This window comes from Aythya ferina (genome assembly GCF_964211825.1).
Source record: "Aythya ferina genome assembly, chromosome: 2".
In the NCBI taxonomy this organism is placed as follows: Eukaryota; Metazoa; Chordata; class Aves; order Anseriformes; family Anatidae; genus Aythya; species Aythya ferina.
In genome coordinates this window covers 23,232-43,513 of record NC_140297.1, presented here as the reverse complement: position 1 = coordinate 43,513, position 20,282 = coordinate 23,232, and the positions used below count along the sequence as shown (strand labels likewise).

The window sequence follows — 20,282 nt, the reverse complement described above, 5'->3', positions numbered from 1 at the left end:
CCCCAGTTCTGGCAGTGTCTTCCAGTCGCGTGTCGTGACATTTGAGTCTCTCCTTGGGTCTGGTGCAGAGCACCTGTTGTGACTTGCTGTTGCCATAGGGCTTCCCTCCGGGGGTCACTTTTTCTTGCGCCTTGTGTTGTGTGTTTGGTTTGTAGTGTTTGCGGCGTGCCTGTGTGTGTATGTGTTTGGTCTGGAGCTGTCCTGCCTGGCAGTTAGTGATGACAGCTAACGTGGCAGTGCATGGGTGTACTAATACATTGTCCGGACTGTGTTGGCGAAGACATCTTGTCTGCCTCTGGGCACGTACTGAAGGGCAGCAGGCACAGTCATCTCTGTGGTGTTTGTCAGATGTGTGTGTGGGGGGGAGAGTTGAGCTGCTTGTGAGCAGCTGCTCGCATAGTGCTTGAACGGTGTGCTTGAGGAGGAGGTCTGTCGAATCTTGAAAGCTTACAGATAAGGGGTTTTTGAAACTTTTATTTTTATTTCTCTCCTGTCCCCAGTAGAGTGTAAACCTTTGGAGGAACCTGTCACAGGAAAGAGCTCCTTCCGGAACTGTTTAGTGCTCTGTAGGCAGCTCGGTGACTGGCTTGGTCTACTTCTGAGGTGTGCTGAGGTATGGGGGCTTCTGTTTAGAAATGATAATATTGTAAACGGGGTCCCTTTGTGTTGTTGAGGGATGGGTGCTAATGCTGGCAGCTGAACGATTATCTTGTGACCGTTTTCATTTGCTAAAGCTGAAACACAGTGTACAACACAGGACTTGACCGCAGCTTCTTTTAGCAAGGTGAGCGATGAGCAGATCTAGCAGTTACTTTAGTGGTGCAGTTGTCACTGCAGTTACTTAACTGCACAAAGTACTGAAGCTGTCCTGCCTGGCAGTTAGTGATGACAGCTAACGTGGCAGTGCATGGGTGTACTAATACATTGTCCGGACTGTATTGGCAAAGACATCCGGTCTGCCTCTGGGCGCGTACTGACGGGCAGCTGGCACAGTCATCTCTGGAGGTTGGTAGATGTGGATTTGGCAGAGTTGAGCTGCTTGCGAGCAGCTGCTCCCATAATGCTTGAACAGTGCACTGTTGAATCATGAAAGCTTACAGATACGGGGTTTTGAAACTTTTATTTTTATATCTTTCCTGTCCCCAGCAGAGTGTGTACCTTAGTAGGAACTGCTCACAGGAAAGAGCTCCTTCTGGAACTGTCCAGCACTCGGTAGGCAGCTTGGTGACTGGCTTGATCTACTTCTGAGGTGCTGAGGTAAGGGGGCTGCTGTTTTGAAACAATAATTTGTAAATGGGGTCCCTTCTGTTGTTGAGGGATGGGTGCTAATGCTGGCCGCTGAATGATTATCTTGTGACCGTTTTCATTTGCTAAAGCTGAAACACAGTGTACAACACAGGACTTGACCACAGCTTCTTTTAGCAAGGTGAGCGATGAGCAGATCTAGCAGTTACTTTAGTGGTGCAGTTGTCACTGCAGTTACTTAACTGCACAAAGTACAGTAAAAATCCTGTTTATATTTCAGAGGTGTGTTGTAGCTGGCCTAAGAGAGCAGATGGAAGCATCTTCCTCGAGGGCAGGTGAGGAGGCAGAGGTAAGGGAGCAGATGAGAGTAACTGTCCTAGCTGTGCTGTGTCTTTGGATGCTGCTTCAGCCTATGCTTTTCTTTTTGTTTCACAGGTGTGTCGCACAGGCTGAGTGGGGCCAAGTTGCACTCTGAAGATCAGCACGAGAAGGGCGGGCTGTTTGTGAGCTGGATTGGAGCAGAACTGCCAAGTAGCACGAGGTGACTGCGAAGGGTCTTGCTTTGCAGGTGCCATGGCAGGCTCTCCACAGAAGTGGTTGAGGATTTGAGAAGAAGTTGCAGATCATCGAGGAGCGACACGTGCAGGGACAGCTTGAAAACGGTATGGCTGCTTTCTCTTCTGTTTATCAGGTGTCCCAGGCAACGTGGGCTGTGATGTTAGTCTTTAGAATCTGAACAAAGCAGGTGCTGATGGCGGTCTTCTTTGGTAGGCAAAGAGGTGCCCGAAGCCCTGTCCTGTGTAGCCTGGGCACGCCTCGCTGAGTATGAAGCTTGCTTTCCAGCAGTTCTCAAAACTGTGTTGAGGCTGAAATGCTGTGTCTGTGTTTGGGTTGGGGTTGCACCTTGGTGAGTGTAGGGATGGGTTTTAAGTGGGTGCTGCGGAGGTCCCAGCCCCAGTGTCCTGTAGTGTGTTTTAACACATCAGCATAGCCTTTTGGTTCTCAGATAGCCTACTGAAGTAAGTGATTTCTCCTGCGAGTGGAATGGAATTGAATACTTCTTTTGGCATGTAATCTGTTCTGCTCCTAGATTTTTCTTTGTAAATGAAAGATTGAGGTAATTCCAGGTGGAAAAAAAAAAAAAGAGTTACTTGCTTGTTTGTATTTTCCTTTCAATATTCAAAGCTGCAGCAAAAGCATGGGGATTTTTGTTTCTAGAAACACCCCAGTTCTCTTGTCTGCGCTCTGCATGCTGTTGAGCTAAGCCATATAAAGAAGTTAATAAAACCACAGCTGCTGCTGCTCCTCTTTCTGCTTTTTTGTGCTTTCCCCCTGCACTTTCCCAGGTGATTGGCTTCAGGTTCCAGGTGGGACCTAATGGTAACTGAGTTGCAGGTATGCCATGAGAGAGCTCCTTCTGCCTGGGCTGCACTTTGGGGTAAGTGCTTTGGTTTTCCTTCAGTTGTTTGGAGGGTTCTTTAGGTGGGTCAGTCTATGGACTGATGCGTTTTCAAGTAGAAACCAGTACTCCTATCTTTTTGAGGTGGCAACTGGCAGGATCTGTCATTGTAAAGCAATCTAGTAGTAGGTGCCTGTATTGCATGCAGCTCTTCCTCAGGTGAGTAGTAGTTATAGCAGTGTTACGGATAGTATGGTGATGTTACTTTGTGTGTTTGCTTTGTGGTTCTGGGTCCCTTATGATTTTTGCAGAATTACGGGTTTTTCTGTGAGTCTTTGCCTTTATGTCAAATCATATCAAAGTCACAACCTTGGTGGCAAAGTGATGGAGCATGGTTTAGGAGAAATGTATCATTGAAGCTCCCTGTGTGAGCATGTATCTGAAAATGGCAGCAGTGGGCATGTAAGGGGTATTCTGTTTCAGGTTTAGGGACAGTTTATTGTATTTCTGGAGCTTTTGCCTGTGGTTTTGCTGTCAGTTGAGTCTTTAGACCTTGCAGCCTTCTAGTCTTGATGTCCTTGAATTGACATATTAGAAGTATGTTTATGAGGTGTTGCTAGGTAGTTGTATTTAGGAAACAGTTGAGCATGGTTCCTTGACCGCGTAAGTGCAGTACTGCCAAGAGACTGAGCAGGGTCACCTGCTTCATGTCTAAAGAATAAGTCTGTTGGGGCCCGTTTCGGCGCGGCGCTGCCTGGGCCCATTACTCAGGTGGAGCTACTGAGCAGGTGAGATAAAGGAGTTGGGAACAGAGTGGTATTGCACAACTGTATGTTGCATTAGTTGTAGTGTGCTTTGTGCAGGAGGTGGTTTTTAGGGCTTGCATGGTAATGAATGCTGGTTCTCTGTGTTTACAGATGGGGATGAGCCTGTTTAAAGTAATTCCAGTTCAAAAAGTTTCAGTTATTAGCTTGGTGATATTGTCAATTCAATATTAAAACCTGCAGAAAAAGCCAAAGGCGATTTTTGCTTCTAAAATCACTGCAAATATTTGGGCTGCTCTCTGCATGCTTTTGAGATAAAGTTGTTTTTAAAAAAGAAAGAAAAAGAAAAACAGCCACTTCTCTTGCTCTATTTCTACTTTCTTGTGCTTTGCCCCTCCCATTTCCCAGGTGATTGGGTTTGGGTGCTGGGCGGGGCCAAAAGGTATATGAGCCCCAGGCATGGCATCAGAGTGCTCCTTCTGCCTGGGCTGCTCTTTGGGGTCAGTGCTTTGTGTTTCCTTCAGTCAGTTGCAGGGTTCTCTAGGCAGGCTGGAGTCTATGGATTTCTGGATTTCTAAGTGGTTGGAATTCTAGATCTCTAAGTGCTTGAAATAGAGGGATATTTAGTAGAGGCTGCTGGCTCACTTTTTTTTGGGATGGCCGCATATTCTCCTGTTTTTGACCTATATTTTAAACTCTACATGTTTAAAACCACTTGTTTTAGTCCCCTGGAGAGTTACACCAGCTTGATTACATGCAATATGTGGCTTGGCAGCGTAGATGCAGCATTACCAAGAGACTGAGCAGGGTTGTTTCAGAGTCCCCTTTTTCATCTGCAAAGGGTAAGTCTGTGATTACTCCTGCCGGGGTTGCTGTGTGTGCGTGTCTTTTTGGCATTTGTGGAGCTCTGTTCTTTTTGTTTTGTTTGTGTGTGTGTATGTTCTGTGTTTCTGGTTTTCTGAGGGGTAAACAGTGTCCTGAACGTGGTAGGCAGGAGGAGGATGGGAGCTGCTCAGGACTGGTAGGTTTGGTTTCTAGGAGTATGCGGCATCCATCCTGTGCGATGCGACTGATTGTTGGGCGGGAACGTTCCAGCTTGTGTGTCCTAAGCAATGTAGCTTGTGTAGCGTGTATTGTGTGGCCCGGGCAGAGTTTCCTGTGGTGCTGTGAGCGAAGAATCTGAGTTAGAGCTGTTGAGCAGCTGAACTACAGGAGCTGGGAAGAGAGAGGTATTGCAGCAGGTACACTTTGGTTGCGAGGTGCCTCAGAGTGTGTTTTTTTCTTGTCTCTACAGGTGCTTTGTGCAGTCGTGGACAGGAAAGGGAAATCCTCATGTCACGAAACACTGAGGGAAGGTGAGTGTTGTCAGCCTGGTCATCCCTTATCCGAAGCGAAGGGAAGACGCTCAGGTGTTTCCCTGTGAGGGTCCGAGGTGAGGCTGTGTGGGATAGAGGAGCAGTGTGGCAGGTGGTTGCTTGCAAGCACAGTGGTCATTTTGTCCTTTTGTGTTCCCAGGTGGCGTGGGTGATGCTGGCCGTTCCTTGCAAGCTTGGATCTAATTTGCAGGTACAGAGGCAAGTGGCCTGCTGTTTTGAAAGGATAAAACTAAAGATGGGGTCCCTTTTGTTGTTGAGGGATGGGTGCTACTGCTGTCAGCTGAATGTTTATCTTCTGCCTGTGTTTTGCCTTTGTTCAGGGTGAAACGCAGTGCGCAGTGCAGGACGTCTTGACCCGAGCTGCCTCTGCAGTGACTCTGGTGCGCGATGAGCAGAGGTAACTGTTGTTTTTGGGGCGCAGTTCTCACTGCAGTTATTTTCCTACATCCAATAGAGTAAAATTCCAGTTTGCCTTTTAGAGGTGCTATAAGTGGGTAAAGAGAACAGATGGAAGCATGTGCCACGTGGGATAGGCAAGTGGCTGAGGTACAGGAGGGGATGAGAGTATGTGATTTTTTTCTGGGGATGAAATGGCATCAATTTTGTTGGTGTATAATCTGTTCTGCTCCTAGATTTTTCTTTCAATGTGAAGAAAAGTTTGAGCTAATTCCAGGTAAGAAAGTTCCAGTTACTTGCTGGGTCGTATTGTCCTTTTAATATTCAAAGCTGCAGCAAAAGCGTGGGGATTGTTGTTTCTAGAAACACCCCGGTTTTCTTGTCTGCACTCTGCATGCTGTTGAGCTAAAGCAGACTAAAAAATAAATAAATACAGGAAACACACACACACACAAAAAAACAACAATAACAAAAAAAAAAACACTATTGGGTGATGTGTTGTGAACGCAACGATCATTTAATCCCTTTGTTTTCCCAGGTGGTGTGGATGATACTGGTTGCAGTGTTGGAGCTTGGATTTGGAGAGGAACAGGTGAGCATAGTTGTATGTTGCGTCAGCAGTAGTCAGCATTGTGGAGAAGGTGAGCAATGGGGCCAGCGTGCTAGTGAATGCTGTTACTCTGTTTTTGCAGCTGATGATGAGCCTGGCAATTGCCTAAGATGACGATCAGTGCCTGTGCATTTCTTGAGGCGGAGGGACTATACCATGCAACAGCCTGAGAGCTAAGTTGGGGGTCACCTGGTATTTGCGTATCTGGGGTGGCTAATGGGCGCTGGGAGCCAGAGGAGCATGGTGCCTGCTGGCTGACTAGACTTGGTTCCACGGTGAGGGTGGTTCAGGCTGGGTCACGTTCAGGCTGCTTGTGGCCGGGTCACCAGGCTAATAGAAGCAGCGGGATTATTTTGTAGCATGAGTGGGTGAGCCAGGCAGGACAGTTTCCTTCTGTTCGTCTGTCTTGTAGTGCTGCTTCTGCAATGTCTGTTCTGTGCTTCTTAGGTCTCGATATCCTTCTAGCTTTTGACACTGGACTGACCAGACAGGCGACTTGGTAGCGGTGCTGAAGGGCCTCAGTGCTTGTTTTGTCATCATGACTCTGATCCGAGCACTTCTTGTCTTGCAGTCACTGCTTGAAGTGCAGTTCTGTTTCAGGTCTTGTGCATCATATTCGGTTTGAGATGGCGTCTGTTTCCATCCTCACTCTTGCAGAAGTCATCTGGGCCGCATCAGGAGCTCTTGCTTGGGAATTGAATTCCTAAGCGTCATCTTATGGGGTTTTCAGTCCCCATCCTTCTGGTCTGTTGTCTTGAAGGCAGGCTTTTTAGGCCTCCATCATCCCAGTTCTGGCAGTTGCTTCCAGTCGCGTGTCGTGACATTTGAGTCTCTCCTTGGGTCTGGTGCAAAGCACCTGTTCTGACTTGCTGTTGCCATAGGGCTTCCCTCCGGGGGTCACTTTTTCTTGCGCCTTGTGTTGTGTGTTTTATTTGTAGTGTTTGTGGCGTGGCTGTGTGTGTATGTGTTTGGTCTGGAGCTGTCCTGCCTGGCAGTTAGTGATGACAGCTAACGTGGCAGTACATGGGTGTACTAATACATTGTCTGGACTGTTTTGGCAAAGACATCCGGTCTGCCTCTGGGCACGTACTGAAGGGCAGCAGGCACAGTCATCTCAGTGTTGTTTGTCACATGTTGGGGGGGGGGAGAGTATATCTGCTTGTGAGCAGCTGTTTGCATAGTGCTTGAATGGTGTGCTTGAGGAGGTCTGTCGAATCTTGAAAGCTTACAGATAAGGGGTTTTTGAAAGTTTTATTTTTATTTCTCTCCTGTCCCCAGTAGAGTGTAAACCTTTGGAGGAACCTGTCGCAGGAAAGAGCTCCTTCCGGAACTGTTCAGCGCTCCGTAGGCAGCTCGGTGACTGGCTTGATCTACTTCTGAGGTGCTGAGGCAAGGGGGCTGCTGTTTAGAAATTATAATATTGTAAACGGGGTTCTTTGTGTTGTTGAGGGATGGGTGCTAATGCTGGCAGCTGAATGATTATCTTGTGACTGTTTTCAGTTCTTAAAGCTGAAACACAGTGTACAACACGGGTCTTGACCACAGCTTCTTTTAGCAAGGTGAGCGATGAGCAGATCTAGCAGTTACTTTAGTGGTGCAGTTGTCACTGCAGTTACTTAACTGCACAAAGTACAGTAAAAATCCTGTTTATATTTTAGAGGTGTGTTGTAGCTGGCTTAAGAGAGCAGATGGAAGCATCTTCGTCGAGGGCAGGTGAGGGGGAAGCAGTAAGGGAGCAGATGAGAGTAACTGTCCTATCTGTGCTGTGTCTTTGGATGCTGCTTCAGCCTATGCTTTTCTTTTTGTTTCACAGGTGTGTCGCACAGGCTGAGTGGGGCCAAGTTGCACTCTGAAGAGCAGCACGAGAAGGGTGGGCTGTTTGTGAGCTGGATTGGAGCAGAACTGCCAAGTAGCACGAGGTGACTGCGAAGGGTATGCATCTTGCTTTGCAGGTGCCATGGCAGGCTCTCCACAGAAGCAGTTGAGGATTTGAGAAGAAGTTGCAGATCATTGAGGAGTGACATGTGCAGGGATGGCTTGAAAATGGTATGGTCGCTTTCTCTTCTGTTTATCAGGTGTCCCAGGCAATGTGGGCTGTGATGTTAGTCCTTAGAATCTGAACAAAGCAGGTGCTGATGGCGGTCGTCTTTGGTAGACAAAGAGTTGCCCGAAGCCCTATCCTGTGTAGGTTGAGCATGCCTCCCTGAGGATGAGGCGTCCTTTCTATCAGTTCCCAAAACTGTGTTGAGGCTGAAATGCTGCGTCTGTGTTTGGGTTGGGGTTGCACCTTGGTGAGTGTAGGGATGGGTTTTAAGTGGGTGCAGCGGAGGTCCCAGCCCCAGTGTCCTGTAGTGTGTTTTGACCCATCAGCATAGCCTTTTAGTTCTCAGATAGCCTGCTGATGTAAGTGATTTTTCCTGTGAGTGGAATGGAATTGACTTTTTTTTGGCGTGTAATCTATTCTGCTCCTAGATTTTTCTTTCTACATAAATAAAAGTTTGAGTTAATTCCAGCAGGAAAAGCTTCAGTTACTTGCTTGGTGGTAATGTCCTTCCAACATTCAAAGCTGCAGCGAAAGCATGGGGATTGTTGCTTCTAGAAACACCCCAGTTCTCCTGTCTGCCCTCTGCATGCTGTTGAGCTAAGCCTTATAAGTAAGTTAATAAAACCACAGCTGCTGCTCCTCCTCTTTCTGCTTTTTTTGTGCTTTGCCCCTCCCCTTTCCCAGGTGATTGGCTTCAGGTTCCAGGTTGGACCTAATAGTAACTGAGTTGCAGGTATACCAACAGAGAGCTCCTTCTGCTTGGGCTGCACTTTGGGGTAAGTGCTTTGGTTTTCCTTCAGTTGTTTGGAGGGTTCTTTAGGTGGGTCAGAGTCTATGGACTGATGCATTTTCAAGTAGAAACCAGTACTCCTATCTTTTTGAGGTGGTAACTGGCAGGATCTGTCATTGTAAAGCAATCTAGTAGTAGGTGCCTGTATTGCATGCAGCTCTTCCTCAGGTGAGTAGTTGTTATATCAGTTTTATGGATAGTATGGTGATGTTACTTTGTGTGTTTGCTTTGTGGTTCTGGGTCCCTTATGATTTTTGCAGAATTACGGGGCTTTTTGTGAGACTTTGCCTATATGTCAAATCTTATCAAAGTCACAACCTTGGTGGCAAAGTGATGGAGCGTGGTTAAGGAGAAATGTATCATTGAAGCTCTCTGTGTGAGCATGTATCTGAAAATGGCAGCAGTGGGCATGTAAGGGGTATTCTGTTTCAGGTTTAGGGACAGTTTATTGTATTTCTGGAGCTTTTGCCTGTGTGTTTGCTGTCTGTCGAGTCGTTAGACCATAAAGCCTTCTAGGCTTTATGTGCATGGAATTCACATATTTGAGGTATGTTTATGAGGGGTTGCCAGGTATGTTGTTTTTGGGAAACCGTGGGGTAATGTTTCTTGACCGCGTAAGTGCAGTACTGCCAAGAGACTGAGCAGGGTCACCTTCTTCATCACTGAAGAATAAGTCTGTTGGGGCCCATTTCGGCGCGGCGCCGCCCGGGCCCATTTCGGCGCGGCGCCGCCCGGGCCCATTTCGGCGCGGCGCCGCCCGGGCCCATTTCGGCGCGGCGCCGCCCGGGCCCATTTCGGCGCGGCGCCGCCCGGGCCCATTTCGGCGCGGCGCCGCCCGGGCCCATTTCGGCGCGGCGCCGCCCGGGCCCATTTCGGCGCGGCGCCGCCCGGGCCCATTTCGGCGCGGCGCCGCCCGGGCCCATTTCGGCGCGGCGCCGCCCGGGCCCATTTCGGCGCGGCGCCGCCCGGGCCCATTTCGGCGCGGCGCCGCCCGGGCCCATTTCGGCGCGGCGCCGCCCGGGCCCATTTCGGCGCGGCGCCGCCCGGGCCCATTTCGGCGCGGCGCCGCCCGGGCCCATTTCGGCGCGGCGCCGCCCGGGCCCATTTCGGCGCGGCGCCGCCCGGGCCCATTTCGGCGCGGCGCCGCCCGGGCCCATTTCGGCGCGGCGCCGCCCGGGCCCATTTCGGCGCGGCGCCGCCCGGGCCCATTTCGGCGCGGCGCCGCCCGGGCCCATTTCGGCGCGGCGCCGCCCGGGCCCATTTCGGCGCGGCGCCGCCCGGGCCCATTTCGGCGCGGCGCCGCCCGGGCCCATTTCGGCGCGGCGCCGCCCGGGCCCATTTCGGCGCGGCGCCGCCCGGGCCCATTTCGGCGCGGCGCCGCCCGGGCCCATTTCGGCGCGGCGCCGCCCGGGCCCATTTCGGCGCGGCGCCGCCCGGGCCCATTTCGGCGCGGCGCCGCCCGGGCCCATTTCGGCGCGGCGCCGCCCGGGCCCATTACTCAGGTGGAGCTACTGAGCAGGTGAGGTAAAGGAACCGGGAACAGAGAAGTATTGCACAATGGTATGTTGCATTAGTTGTAGTGTGCGTTGTGCAGGACATGGGTATTAGGGCTTGCGTGGTAGTGAATGCTGGTTCTCTGTGTTTACAGATGGGGATGAGCCTATTTAAACTAATTCCAGTTCAAAAAGTTTCAGTTATTAGCTTGGTGATATTGTCAATTCAATATTAAAACCTGCAGAATAAGCCAAAGGCGGTTTTTGCTTCTAGAATCACTGCAAATATTTGGTCTGCTCTCTGCATGCTTTTGAGATAAAGTTTATTTAAAAAAAGAAACAAAAAGAAAAACAGCTACTTCTCTTGCTCTATTTCTACTTTCTTGTGCTTTGCCCCTCCCCTTTCCCAGGTGATTGGGTTTGGGTGCTGGGCGGGGCCAAAAGGTATATGAGCCCCAGGCATGGCATCAGAGTGCTCCTTCTGCCTGGGCTGCTCTTTGAGGGTAAGTGCTTTGTGTTTCCTTCAGTCAGTTGCAGGGTTCTCTAGGCAGGCTGGAGTCTATGGATTTCTGGATTTCTAAGTGGTTGGAATTCTAGATCTCTAAGTGCTTGAATTAGAGGGATATTTAGTAGAGGCTGCTGGCTCACTTTTTTTTAGGATGGCCGCATATTCTCCTGTTTTTGAGATGTATTTTAATCTCTGCATGTTTAAAACCACTTGTTTTAGTCCCCTGGAGAGTTACACCAGCTTGATTACATGCTACATGTGGCTTGGCAGCGTAGATGCAGCATTACCAAGAGCCTGAGCAGGGTTGTATCAGAGTCCCCTTTTTCATCTGCAAAGGGTAAGTCTGTGATTACTGCTGCCGGGGTTGCTGTGTGTGCATGTCTTTTTGGCGTTTGTGCGGTTGTGTTTTTTTTTTTTTGTTGTTGTTTGTGTGTGTGTATGTTCTAAGTTTCTGGTTTTCTGAGGGGTAAACAGTTAGTGTGCTGAACGTGGTAGGCAGGTGGAGGTTGGGAGCTGCTCAGGACTGGTAGGTTTGGTTTCTAGGAGTATGCGGCATCCATCCTGTGCGATGCGACTGATTGTTGGGCGGGAACGTTCCAGCTTGTGTGTCCTAAGCAATGTAGCTTGTGTAGCGTATGTTGTGTGGCCCGGGCAGAATTTGCTGTGGCGCTGTGAGCGAAGAATCTGAGTTAGAGCTGTTGAGCAACTGAAGTAAAGGAACTGGGAAGAGAGAGGTATTGCAGCAGGTACGCTGTGGTTGTGAGGTGCCTCAGAGTGTGCTTTTCTCTCGTCTCTACAGGTGCTTTGTGCAGTCGTGGACAGGGAAGGGAAATCCTCATGTCACGAAGCACTGAGGGAAGGTGAGTGTTGTCAGCCTGGTCATCCCTTATCCGAAGCGAAGGGAAGACGCTCAGGTGTTTCCCTGTGAGGGTCCGAGGTGAGGCTGTGTGGGATAGAGGAGCAGTGTGGCAGGTGGTTGCTTGCAAGCACAGTGGTCATTGTGTCCTTCTGTGTTCCCAGGTGGCGTGGGTGATGCTGGCCGCTCCTTTCAAGCTTGGACCTAATTTGCAGGTACAGAGGCAAGTGGCCTGCTGTTTTGAAAGGATAAAACTAAAGATGGGGTCCCTTTTGTTGTTGAGGGATGGGTGCTACTGCTGTCAGCTGAATGTTTATCTTCTGCCTGTGTTTTTCCTTTTGTTCAGGCTGAAACGCAGTGCGCAGTGCAGGACGTCTTGACCCGAGCTGCCTCTGCAGTGACTCTGGTGCGTGGTGAGCAGAGGTAACTGTTGTTTTTGGGGCGCGGTTGTCACTGCAGTTATTTTCCTACAGCCAATAGAGTAAAATTCCAGTTTGTCTTTTAGAGGTGCTATAAGTGGGTAAAGAGAACAGATGGAAGCGTGTGCCACGTGGGGTAGGCAAGCGGCTGAGGTACAGGAGGGGATGAGAGTATGTGATTTTTTTTCTGGGGATGAAATGGAATTAATTTTGTTGGTGTATAATGTGTTCTGCTCCTAGATTTTTCTTTCAATGTGAAGAAAAGTTTGAGCTAATTCCAGGTAAGAAAGTTCCAGTTACTTGCTGGGTCGTATTGTCCTTTTAATATTCAAAGCTGCAGCAAAAGCATGGGGATTGTTGCTTCTAGAAACACCCCGGTTTTCTTGTTTGCACTCTGCATGCTGTTGAGCTAAAGCAGACCAAAAAAAAAAAAAAAAGGAAACACACACACACACACAAAAAACAACAATAACAAAAAAAAACCACCATTGGGTGATGTGTTGTGAACGCAACGATCATTTAATCCCTTTGTTTTCCCAGGTGGTGTGGATGATACTGGTTGCAGTGTTGGAGCTTGGATTTGGAGAGGAACAGGTGAGCATAGTTGTATGTTGCATCAGCAGTAGTCAGCATTGTGGAGAAGGTGGGCATCATGACCGGCATGCTAGTGAATGCTGGTACTCTGTTTTTGCAGCTGATGATGAGCCTGGCAATTGCCTAAGATGACGACCAGTGCCTGTGCATTTCTTGAGGCGGAGGGAATTTACCATTCAGCAACCTGAGAGCTAAGTTGGGGGGCACCTGGTATTTGCATATCTGGGGTGGCTAATGGGAGCTGGGAGCCAGAGGAGCATGGTGCCTGCTGGCTGACTAGACTTGGTGCCACGGTGAGGGTGGTTCAGGCTGGGTCACGTTCAGGCTGCTTGTGGCCGGGTCACCAGGCTAATAGAAGCAGCGGGATTATTTTGTAGCGTGAGTGCGTGCGCCAGGCAGGACAGTTTCCTTCTGTTCGTCTGTCTTGTAGTGTTGCTTCTGCAGCGTCTGTTCTGTGCTTCTCGGGTCTTGATATCCTCCTAGCTTTTGACACTGGACTGACCAGACAGGGGACTTGGTAGCGGTGCTGAAGGGCCTCAGTGCTTGTTTTGTCATCGTGGCTCTGATCCGAGCACTTCTTGTCTTGCAGTCGCTGCTTGAAATGCAGTTCTGTTTCAGGTCTCGTGCATCGTATTCGGTTTGAGATCGCGTCTGTTTCCATCCTCACTCTTGCAGAAGTCATCTGGGCCGCATCAGGAGCTCTTGCTTGGGAATTGATTTCCTAAGCGTTGTCTTATGGGGTTTTCAGTCCCCATCCTTCTGGTCTCTTGTCTTGAAGGCAGGCTTTTTCGGCCTCCATCATCCCAGTTCTGGCAGTTGCTTCCAGTCGCGTGTTGTGACATTTGAGTCTCCTCTAGGGTCTGGTGCAGAGCACCTGTTCTGACTTGCTGTTGCCATAGGGCTTCCCTCCGGGGGTCACTTTTTCTTGCGCCTTGTGTTGTGTGTTTTGTTTGTAGTGTTTGTGGCGTGGCTGTGTGTGTATGTGTTTGGTCTGGAGCTGTCCTGCCTGGCAGTTAGTGATGACAGCTAAAATGGCAGTGCATGGGTGTGCTAATACATTGTCTGGAGTGTTTTGGCGAAGACATCCGGTCTGCATCTGGGCACGTACTGAAGTGCTGCTGGCACAGTCATCTCAGTGTTGTTTGTCAGATGTTGGGGGGGGGGGAGTATATCTGCTTGTGAGCAGCTGCTCGCATAGTGCTTGAATGGTGTGGTTGAGGAGGTCTGTCGAATCTTGAAAGCTTACAGATATGGGGTTTTTGAAAGTTTTATTTTTATTTCTCTCCTGTCCCCAGTAGAGTGTAAACCTTTGGAGGAACCTGTCGCAGGAAAGAGCTTCTTCCGGAACTGTTCAGCGCTCCGTAGGCAGCTCGGTGACTGGCTTGGTCTACTTCTGAGGTGTGCTGAGGTATGGGGGCTTCTGTTTTGAAATGATAATATTGTAAACGGTGTCCCTTTGTGTTGTTGAGGGATGGGTGCTAATGCTGGCAGCTGAACGATTATCTTGTGACCGTTTTCATTTGCTAAAGCTGAAACACAGTGTACAACACAGGACTTGACCGCAGCTTCTTTTAGCAAGGTGAGCGATGAGCAGATCTAGCAGTTACTTTAGTGGTGCAGTTGTCACTGCAGTTACTTAACTGCACAAAGTACTGAAGCTGTCCTGCCTGGCAGTTAGTGATGACAGCTAACGTGGCAGTGCATGGGTGTACTAATACATTGTCCGGACTGTATTGGCAAAGACATCCGGTCTGCCTCTGGGCGCGTACTGACGGGCAGCTGGCACAGTCATCTCTGGAGGTTGGTAGATGTGGATTTGGCAGAGTTGAGCTGCTTGCGAGCAGCTGCTCCCATAATGCTTGAACAGTGCACTGTTGAATCATGAAAGCTTACAGATGCGGGGTTTTGAAACTTTTATTTTTATATCTTTCCTGTCCCCAGTAGAGTGTGTACCTTAGTAGGAACTGCTCACAGGAAAGAGCTCCCTCTGGAACTGTCCAGCACTCGGTAGGCAGCTCGGTGACTGGCTTGATCTACTTCTGAGGTGCTGAGGTAAGGGGGCTGCTGTTTTGAAACAATAATTTGTAAATGGGGTCCCTTCTGTTGTTGAGGGATGGGTGCTAATGCTGGCAGCTGAATGATTATCTTGTGACCGTTTTCATTTGCTAAAGCTGAAACACAGTGTACAACACAGGACTTGACCACAGCTTCTTTTAGCAAGGTGAGCGATGAGCAGATCTAGCAGTTACTTTAGTGGTGCAGTTGTCACTGCAGTTACTTAACTGCACAAAGTACAGTAAAAATCCTGTTTATATTTCAGAGGTGTGTTGTAGCTGGCCTAAGAGAGCAGATGGAAGCATCTTCCTCGAGGGCAGGTGAGGGGGCAGAGGTTAGGGAGCAGATGAGAGTAACTGTCCTATCTGTGCTGTGTCTTTGGATGCTGCTTCAGCCTATGCTTTTCTTTTTGTTTCACAGGTGTGTCGCACAGGCTCAGAGGGGCCAAGCTGCACTCTGAAGAGCAGCACGGGAAGGGCGGGCTGTTTGTGAGCTGGATTGGAGCAGAACTGCCAAGTAGCACGAGGTGACTGCGAAGGGTCTTGCTTTGCAGGTGCCATGGCAGGCTCTCCACAGAAGCGGTTGAGGATTTGAGAAGAGGTTGCAGATCATCGAGGAGCGACACGTGCAGGGACGGCTTGAAAACGGTATGGCTGCTTTCTCTTCTGTTTATCAGGTGTCCCAGGCAACGTGGGCTGTGATGTTAGTCTTTAGGATCGGAACAAAGCAGGTGCTGATGGCGGTCTTCTTCGGTAGGCAAAGAGGTGCCCGAAGCCCCCTCCTGTGCAGCCTGAGCACGCCTCGCTGAGGATGAAGCTTGCTTTCCAGCAGTTCTGGAAACTGTGTTGAGGCTGAAATGCTGCGTCTGTGTTCGGGTTGGGGTTGCACCTTGGTGAGTGTAGGGATGGGTTTTAAGTGGGTGCAGCGGAGGGCCCGGCCCCAGTGTCCTGTAGTGTGTTTTGACCCATCAGCATAGCCTTTTGGTTCTCAGATAGCCTGCTGAAGTAAGTGATTTCTCCTGCGAGTGGAATGGAATCGAATTCTTCTTTTGGCATGTAATCTATTCTGCTCCTAGATTTTTCTTTGTAAATGAAAGATTGAGGTAATTCCAGGTGGAAAAAAAAAAAAAGAGTTACTTGCTTGTTTGTATTTTCCTTTCAATATTCAAAGCTGTAGCAAAAGCATGGGGATTTTTGTTTCTAGAAACACCCCAGTTCTCTTGTCTGCGCTCTGCATGCTGTTGAGCTAAGCCATATAAAGAAGTTAATAAAACCACAGCTGCTGCTCCTCCTCTTTCTGCTTTTTTGTGCTTTCCCCTTGCACTTTCCCAGGTGATTGGCTTCAGGTTCCAGGTGGGACCTAATGGTAACTGAGTTGCAGGTATGCCATGAGAGAGCTCCTTCTGCCTGGGCTGCACTTTGGGGTAAGTGCTTTGGTTTTCCTTCAGTTGTTTGGAGGGTTCTTTAGGTGGGTCAGTCTATGGACTGATGCGTTTTCAAGTAGAAACCAGTACTCCTATCTTTTTGAGGTTGCAACTGGCAGGATCTGTCATTGTAAAGCAATCTAGTAGTAGGTGCCTGTATTGCATGCAGCTCTTCCTCAGGTGAGTAGTAGTTATAGCAGTGTTACGGATAGTATGGTGATGTTACTTTGTGTGTTTGCTTTGTGTTTCTGGGTCCCTTATGATTTTTGCAGAATTACGTTTTTTTTTGTGAGTCTTTGCCTTTATGTCAAATCTTATCAAAGTCACAACCTTGGTGGCAAAGTGATGGAGCAGGGTTTAGGAGAAATGTATCATTGAAGCTCCCTGTGTGAGCGTGTATCTGAAAATGGCAGCAGTGGGCATGTAAGGGGTATTCTGTTTCAGGTTTAGGGACAGTTTATTGTATTTCTGGAGCTTTTGCCTGTGTGTTTGCTGTCTGTCGAGTCGTTAGACCATAAAGCCTTCTAGGCTTTATGTGCATGGAATTCACATATTTGAGGTATGTTTATGAGGGGTTGCCAGGTACGTTGTTTTTGGGAAACCGTGGGGTAATGTTTCTTGACCGCGTAAGTGCAGTACTGCCAAGAGACTGAGCAGGGTCACCTTCTTCATCACTGAAGAATAAGTCTGTTGGGGCCCATTTCGGCGCGGCGCCGCCCGGGCCCATTTCGGCGCGGCGCCGCCCGGGCCCATTTCGGCGCGGCGCCGCCCGGGCCCATTTCGGCGCGGCGCCGCCCGGGCCCATTTCGGCGCGGCGCCGCCCGGGCCCATTTCGGCGCGGCGCCGCCCGGGCCCATTTCGGCGCGGCGCCGCCCGGGCCCATTTCGGCGCGGCGCCGCCCGGGCCCATTTCGGCGCGGCGCCGCCCGGGCCCATTTCGGCGCGGCGCCGCCCGGGCCCATTTCGGCGCGGCGCCGCCCGGGCCCATTTCGGCGCGGCGCCGCCCGGGCCCATTTCGGCGCGGCGCCGCCCGGGCCCATTTCGGCGCGGCGCCGCCCGGGCCCATTTCGGCGCGGCGCCGCCCGGGCCCATTTCGGCGCGGCGCCGCCCGGGCCCATTTCGGCGCGGCGCCGCCCGGGCCCATTACTCAGGTGGAGCTACTGAGCAGGTGAGGTAAAGGAACCGGGAACAGAGAAGTATTGCACAATGGTATGTTGCATTAGTTGTAGTGTGCGTTGTGCAGGACATGGGTATTAGGGCTTGCGTGGTAGTGAATGCTGGTTCTCTGTGTTTACAGATGGGGATGAGCCTATTTAAACTAATTCCAGTTCAAAAAGTTTCAGTTATTAGCTTGGTGATATTGTCAATTCAATATTAAAACCTGCAGAATAAGCCAAAGGCGGTTTTTGCTTCTAGAATCACTGCAAATATTTGGTCTGCTCTCTGCATGCTTTTGAGATAAAGTTTATTTAAAAAAAGAAACAAAAAGAAAAACAGCTACTTCTCTTGCTCTATTTCTACTTTCTTGTGCTTTGCCCCTCCCCTTTCCCAGGTGATTGGGTTTGGGTGCTGGGCGGGGCCAAAAGGTATATGAGCCCCAGGCATGGCATCAGAGTGCTCCTTCTGCCTGGGCTGCTCTTTGAGGGTAAGTGCTTTGTGTTTCCTTCAGTCAGTTGCAGGGTTCTCTAGGCAGGCTGGAGTCTATGGATTTCTGGATTTCTAAGTGGTTGGAATTCTAGATCTCTAAGTGCTTGAATTAGAGGGATATTTAGTAGAGGCTGCTGGCTCACTTTTTTTTAGGATGGCCGCATATTCTCCTGTTTTTGAGATGTATTTTAATCTCTGCATGTTTAAAACCACTTGTTTTAGTCCCCTGGAGAGTTACACCAGCTTGATTACATGCTACATGTGGCTTGGCAGCGTAGATGCAGCATTACCAAGAGCCTGAGCAGGGTTGTATCAGAGTCCCCTTTTTCATCTGCAAAGGGTAAGTCTGTGATTACTGCTGCCGGGGTTGCTGTGTGTGCATGTCTTTTTGGCGTTTGTGCGGTTGTGTTTTTTTTTTTTTGTTGTTGTTTGTGTGTGTGTATGTTCTAAGTTTCTGGTTTTCTGAGGGGTAAACAGTTAGTGTGCTGAACGTGGTAGGCAGGTGGAGGTTGGGAGCTGCTCAGGACTGGTAGGTTTGGTTTCTAGGAGTATGCGGCATCCATCCTGTGCGATGCGACTGATTGTTGGGCGGGAACGTTCCAGCTTGTGTGTCCTAAGCAATGTAGCTTGTGTAGCGTATGTTGTGTGGCCCGGGCAGAATTTGCTGTGGCGCTGTGAGCGAAGAATCTGAGTTAGAGCTGTTGAGCAACTGAAGTAAAGGAACTGGGAAGAGAGAGGTATTGCAGCAGGTACGCTGTGGTTGTGAGGTGCCTCAGAGTGTGCTTTTCTCTCGTCTCTACAGGTGCTTTGTGCAGTCGTGGACAGGGAAGGGAAATCCTCATGTCACGAAGCACTGAGGGAAGGTGAGTGTTGTCAGCCTGGTCATCCCTTATCCGAAGCGAAGGGAAGACGCTCAGGTGTTTCCCTGTGAGGGTCCGAGGTGAGGCTGTGTGGGATAGAGGAGCAGTGTGGCAGGTGGTTGCTTGCAAGCACAGTGGTCATTGTGTCCTTCTGTGTTCCCAGGTGGCGTGGGTGATGCTGGCCGCTCCTTTCAAGCTTGGACCTAATTTGCAGGTACAGAGGCAAGTGGCCTGCTGTTTTGAAAGGATAAAACTAAAGATGGGGTCCCTTTTGTTGTTGAGGGATGGGTGCTACTGCTGTCAGCTGAATGTTTATCTTCTGCCTGTGTTTTTCCTTTTGTTCAGGCTGAAACGCAGTGCGCAGTGCAGGACGTCTTGACCCGAGCTGCCTCTGCAGTGACTCTGGTGCGTGGTGAGCAGAGGTAACTGTTGTTTTTGGGGCGCGGTTGTCACTGCAGTTATTTTCCTACAGCCAATAGAGTAAAATTCCAGTTTGTCTTTTAGAGGTGCTATAAGTGGGTAAAGAGAACAGATGGAAGCGTGTGCCACGTGGGGTAGGCAAGCGGCTGAGGTACAGGAGGGGATGAGAGTATGTGATTTTTTTTCTGGGGATGAAATGGAATTAATTTTGTTGGTGTATAATGTGTTCTGCTCCTAGATTTTTCTTTCAATGTGAAGAAAAGTTTGAGCTAATTCCAGGTAAGAAAGTTCCAGTTACTTGCTGGGTCGTATTGTCCTTTTAATATTCAAAGCTGCAGCAAAAGCATGGGGATTGTTGCTTCTAGAAACACCCCGGTTTTCTTGTTTGCACTCTGCATGCTGTTGAGCTAAAGCAGACCAAAAAAAAAAAAAAAAGGAAACACACACACACACACAAAAAACAACAATAACAAAAAAAAACCACCATTGGGTGATGTGTTGTGAACGCAACGATCATTTAATCCCTTTGTTTTCCCAGGTGGTGTGGATGATACTGGTTGCAGTGTTGGAGCTTGGATTTGGAGAGGAACAGGTGAGCATAGTTGTATGTTGCATCAGCAGTAGTCAGCATTGTGGAGAAGGTGGGCATCATGACCGGCATGCTAGTGAATGCTGGTACTCTGTTTTTGCAGCTGATGATGAGCCTGGCAATTGCCTAAGATGACGACCAGTGCCTGTGCATTTCTTGAGGCGGAGGGAATTTACCATTCAGCAACCTGAGAGCTAAGTTGGGGGGCACCTGGTATTTGCATATCTGGGGTGGCTAATGGGAGCTGGGAGCCAGAGGAGCATGGTGCCTGCTGGCTGACTAGACTTGGTGCCACGGTGAGGGTGGTTCAGGCTGGGTCACGTTCAGGCTGCTTGTGGCCGGGTCACCAGGCTAATAGAAGCAGCGGGATTATTTTGTAGCGTGAGTGCGTGCGCCAGGCAGGACAGTTTCCTTCTGTTCGTCTGTCTTGTAGTGTTGCTTCTGCAGCGTCTGTTCTGTGCTTCTCGGGTCTTGATATCCTCCTAGCTTTTGACACTGGACTGACCAGACAGGGGACTTGGTAGCGGTGCTGAAGGGCCTCAGTGCTTGTTTTGTCATCGTGGCTCTGATCCGAGCACTTCTTGTCTTGCAGTCGCTGCTTGAAATGCAGTTCTGTTTCAGGTCTCGTGCATCGTATTCGGTTTGAGATCGCGTCTGTTTCCATCCTCACTCTTGCAGAAGTCATCTGGGCCGCATCAGGAGCTCTTGCTTGGGAATTGATTTCCTAAGCGTTGTCTTATGGGGTTTTCAGTCCCCATCCTTCTGGTCTCTTGTCTTGAAGGCAGGCTTTTTCGG

General features: G+C 49.7%; 4 long non-coding RNA genes across 5 annotated transcripts; all 4 read left to right on the top strand.

Moving 5' to 3' along the window:
- Positions 1 to 10,020: 10,020 nt before the first annotated feature.
- Positions 10,021 to 13,485, top strand: LOC311432628. Its single transcript, XR_014690180.1, has 8 exons — positions 10,021 to 10,143; positions 10,845 to 10,962; positions 11,425 to 11,485; positions 11,646 to 11,696; positions 11,828 to 11,887; positions 12,141 to 12,181; positions 12,441 to 12,494; positions 12,595 to 13,485. It is a non-coding gene; the product is annotated as an uncharacterized lncRNA (long non-coding RNA).
- A 159-nt stretch (positions 13,486 to 13,644) lies between these two features.
- Positions 13,645 to 15,712, top strand: LOC311432636. Its single transcript, XR_014690193.1, has 3 exons — positions 13,645 to 13,892; positions 15,103 to 15,196; positions 15,306 to 15,712. It is a non-coding gene; the product is annotated as an uncharacterized lncRNA (long non-coding RNA).
- On the top strand, positions 14,381 to 14,869 carry LOC311432626. Its single transcript, XR_014690178.1, has 3 exons — positions 14,381 to 14,546; positions 14,666 to 14,715; positions 14,815 to 14,869. It is a non-coding gene; the product is annotated as an uncharacterized lncRNA (long non-coding RNA).
- Positions 15,713 to 15,879: 167 nt separating the features above from the next.
- LOC311432629 lies at positions 15,880 to 19,489 on the top strand. 2 transcript variants are annotated; one of them, XR_014690181.1, is made up of 7 exons: positions 15,880 to 15,972; positions 17,841 to 17,958; positions 18,421 to 18,481; positions 18,642 to 18,692; positions 18,824 to 18,883; positions 19,137 to 19,177; positions 19,437 to 19,489. It is a non-coding gene; the product is annotated as an uncharacterized lncRNA (long non-coding RNA). The 2 variants fall into 2 exon arrangements; XR_014690182.1 differs by lacking the exon at positions 15,880 to 15,972 and adding an exon at positions 17,017 to 17,139.
- The last annotated feature ends 793 nt before the right edge of the window (positions 19,490 to 20,282 follow it).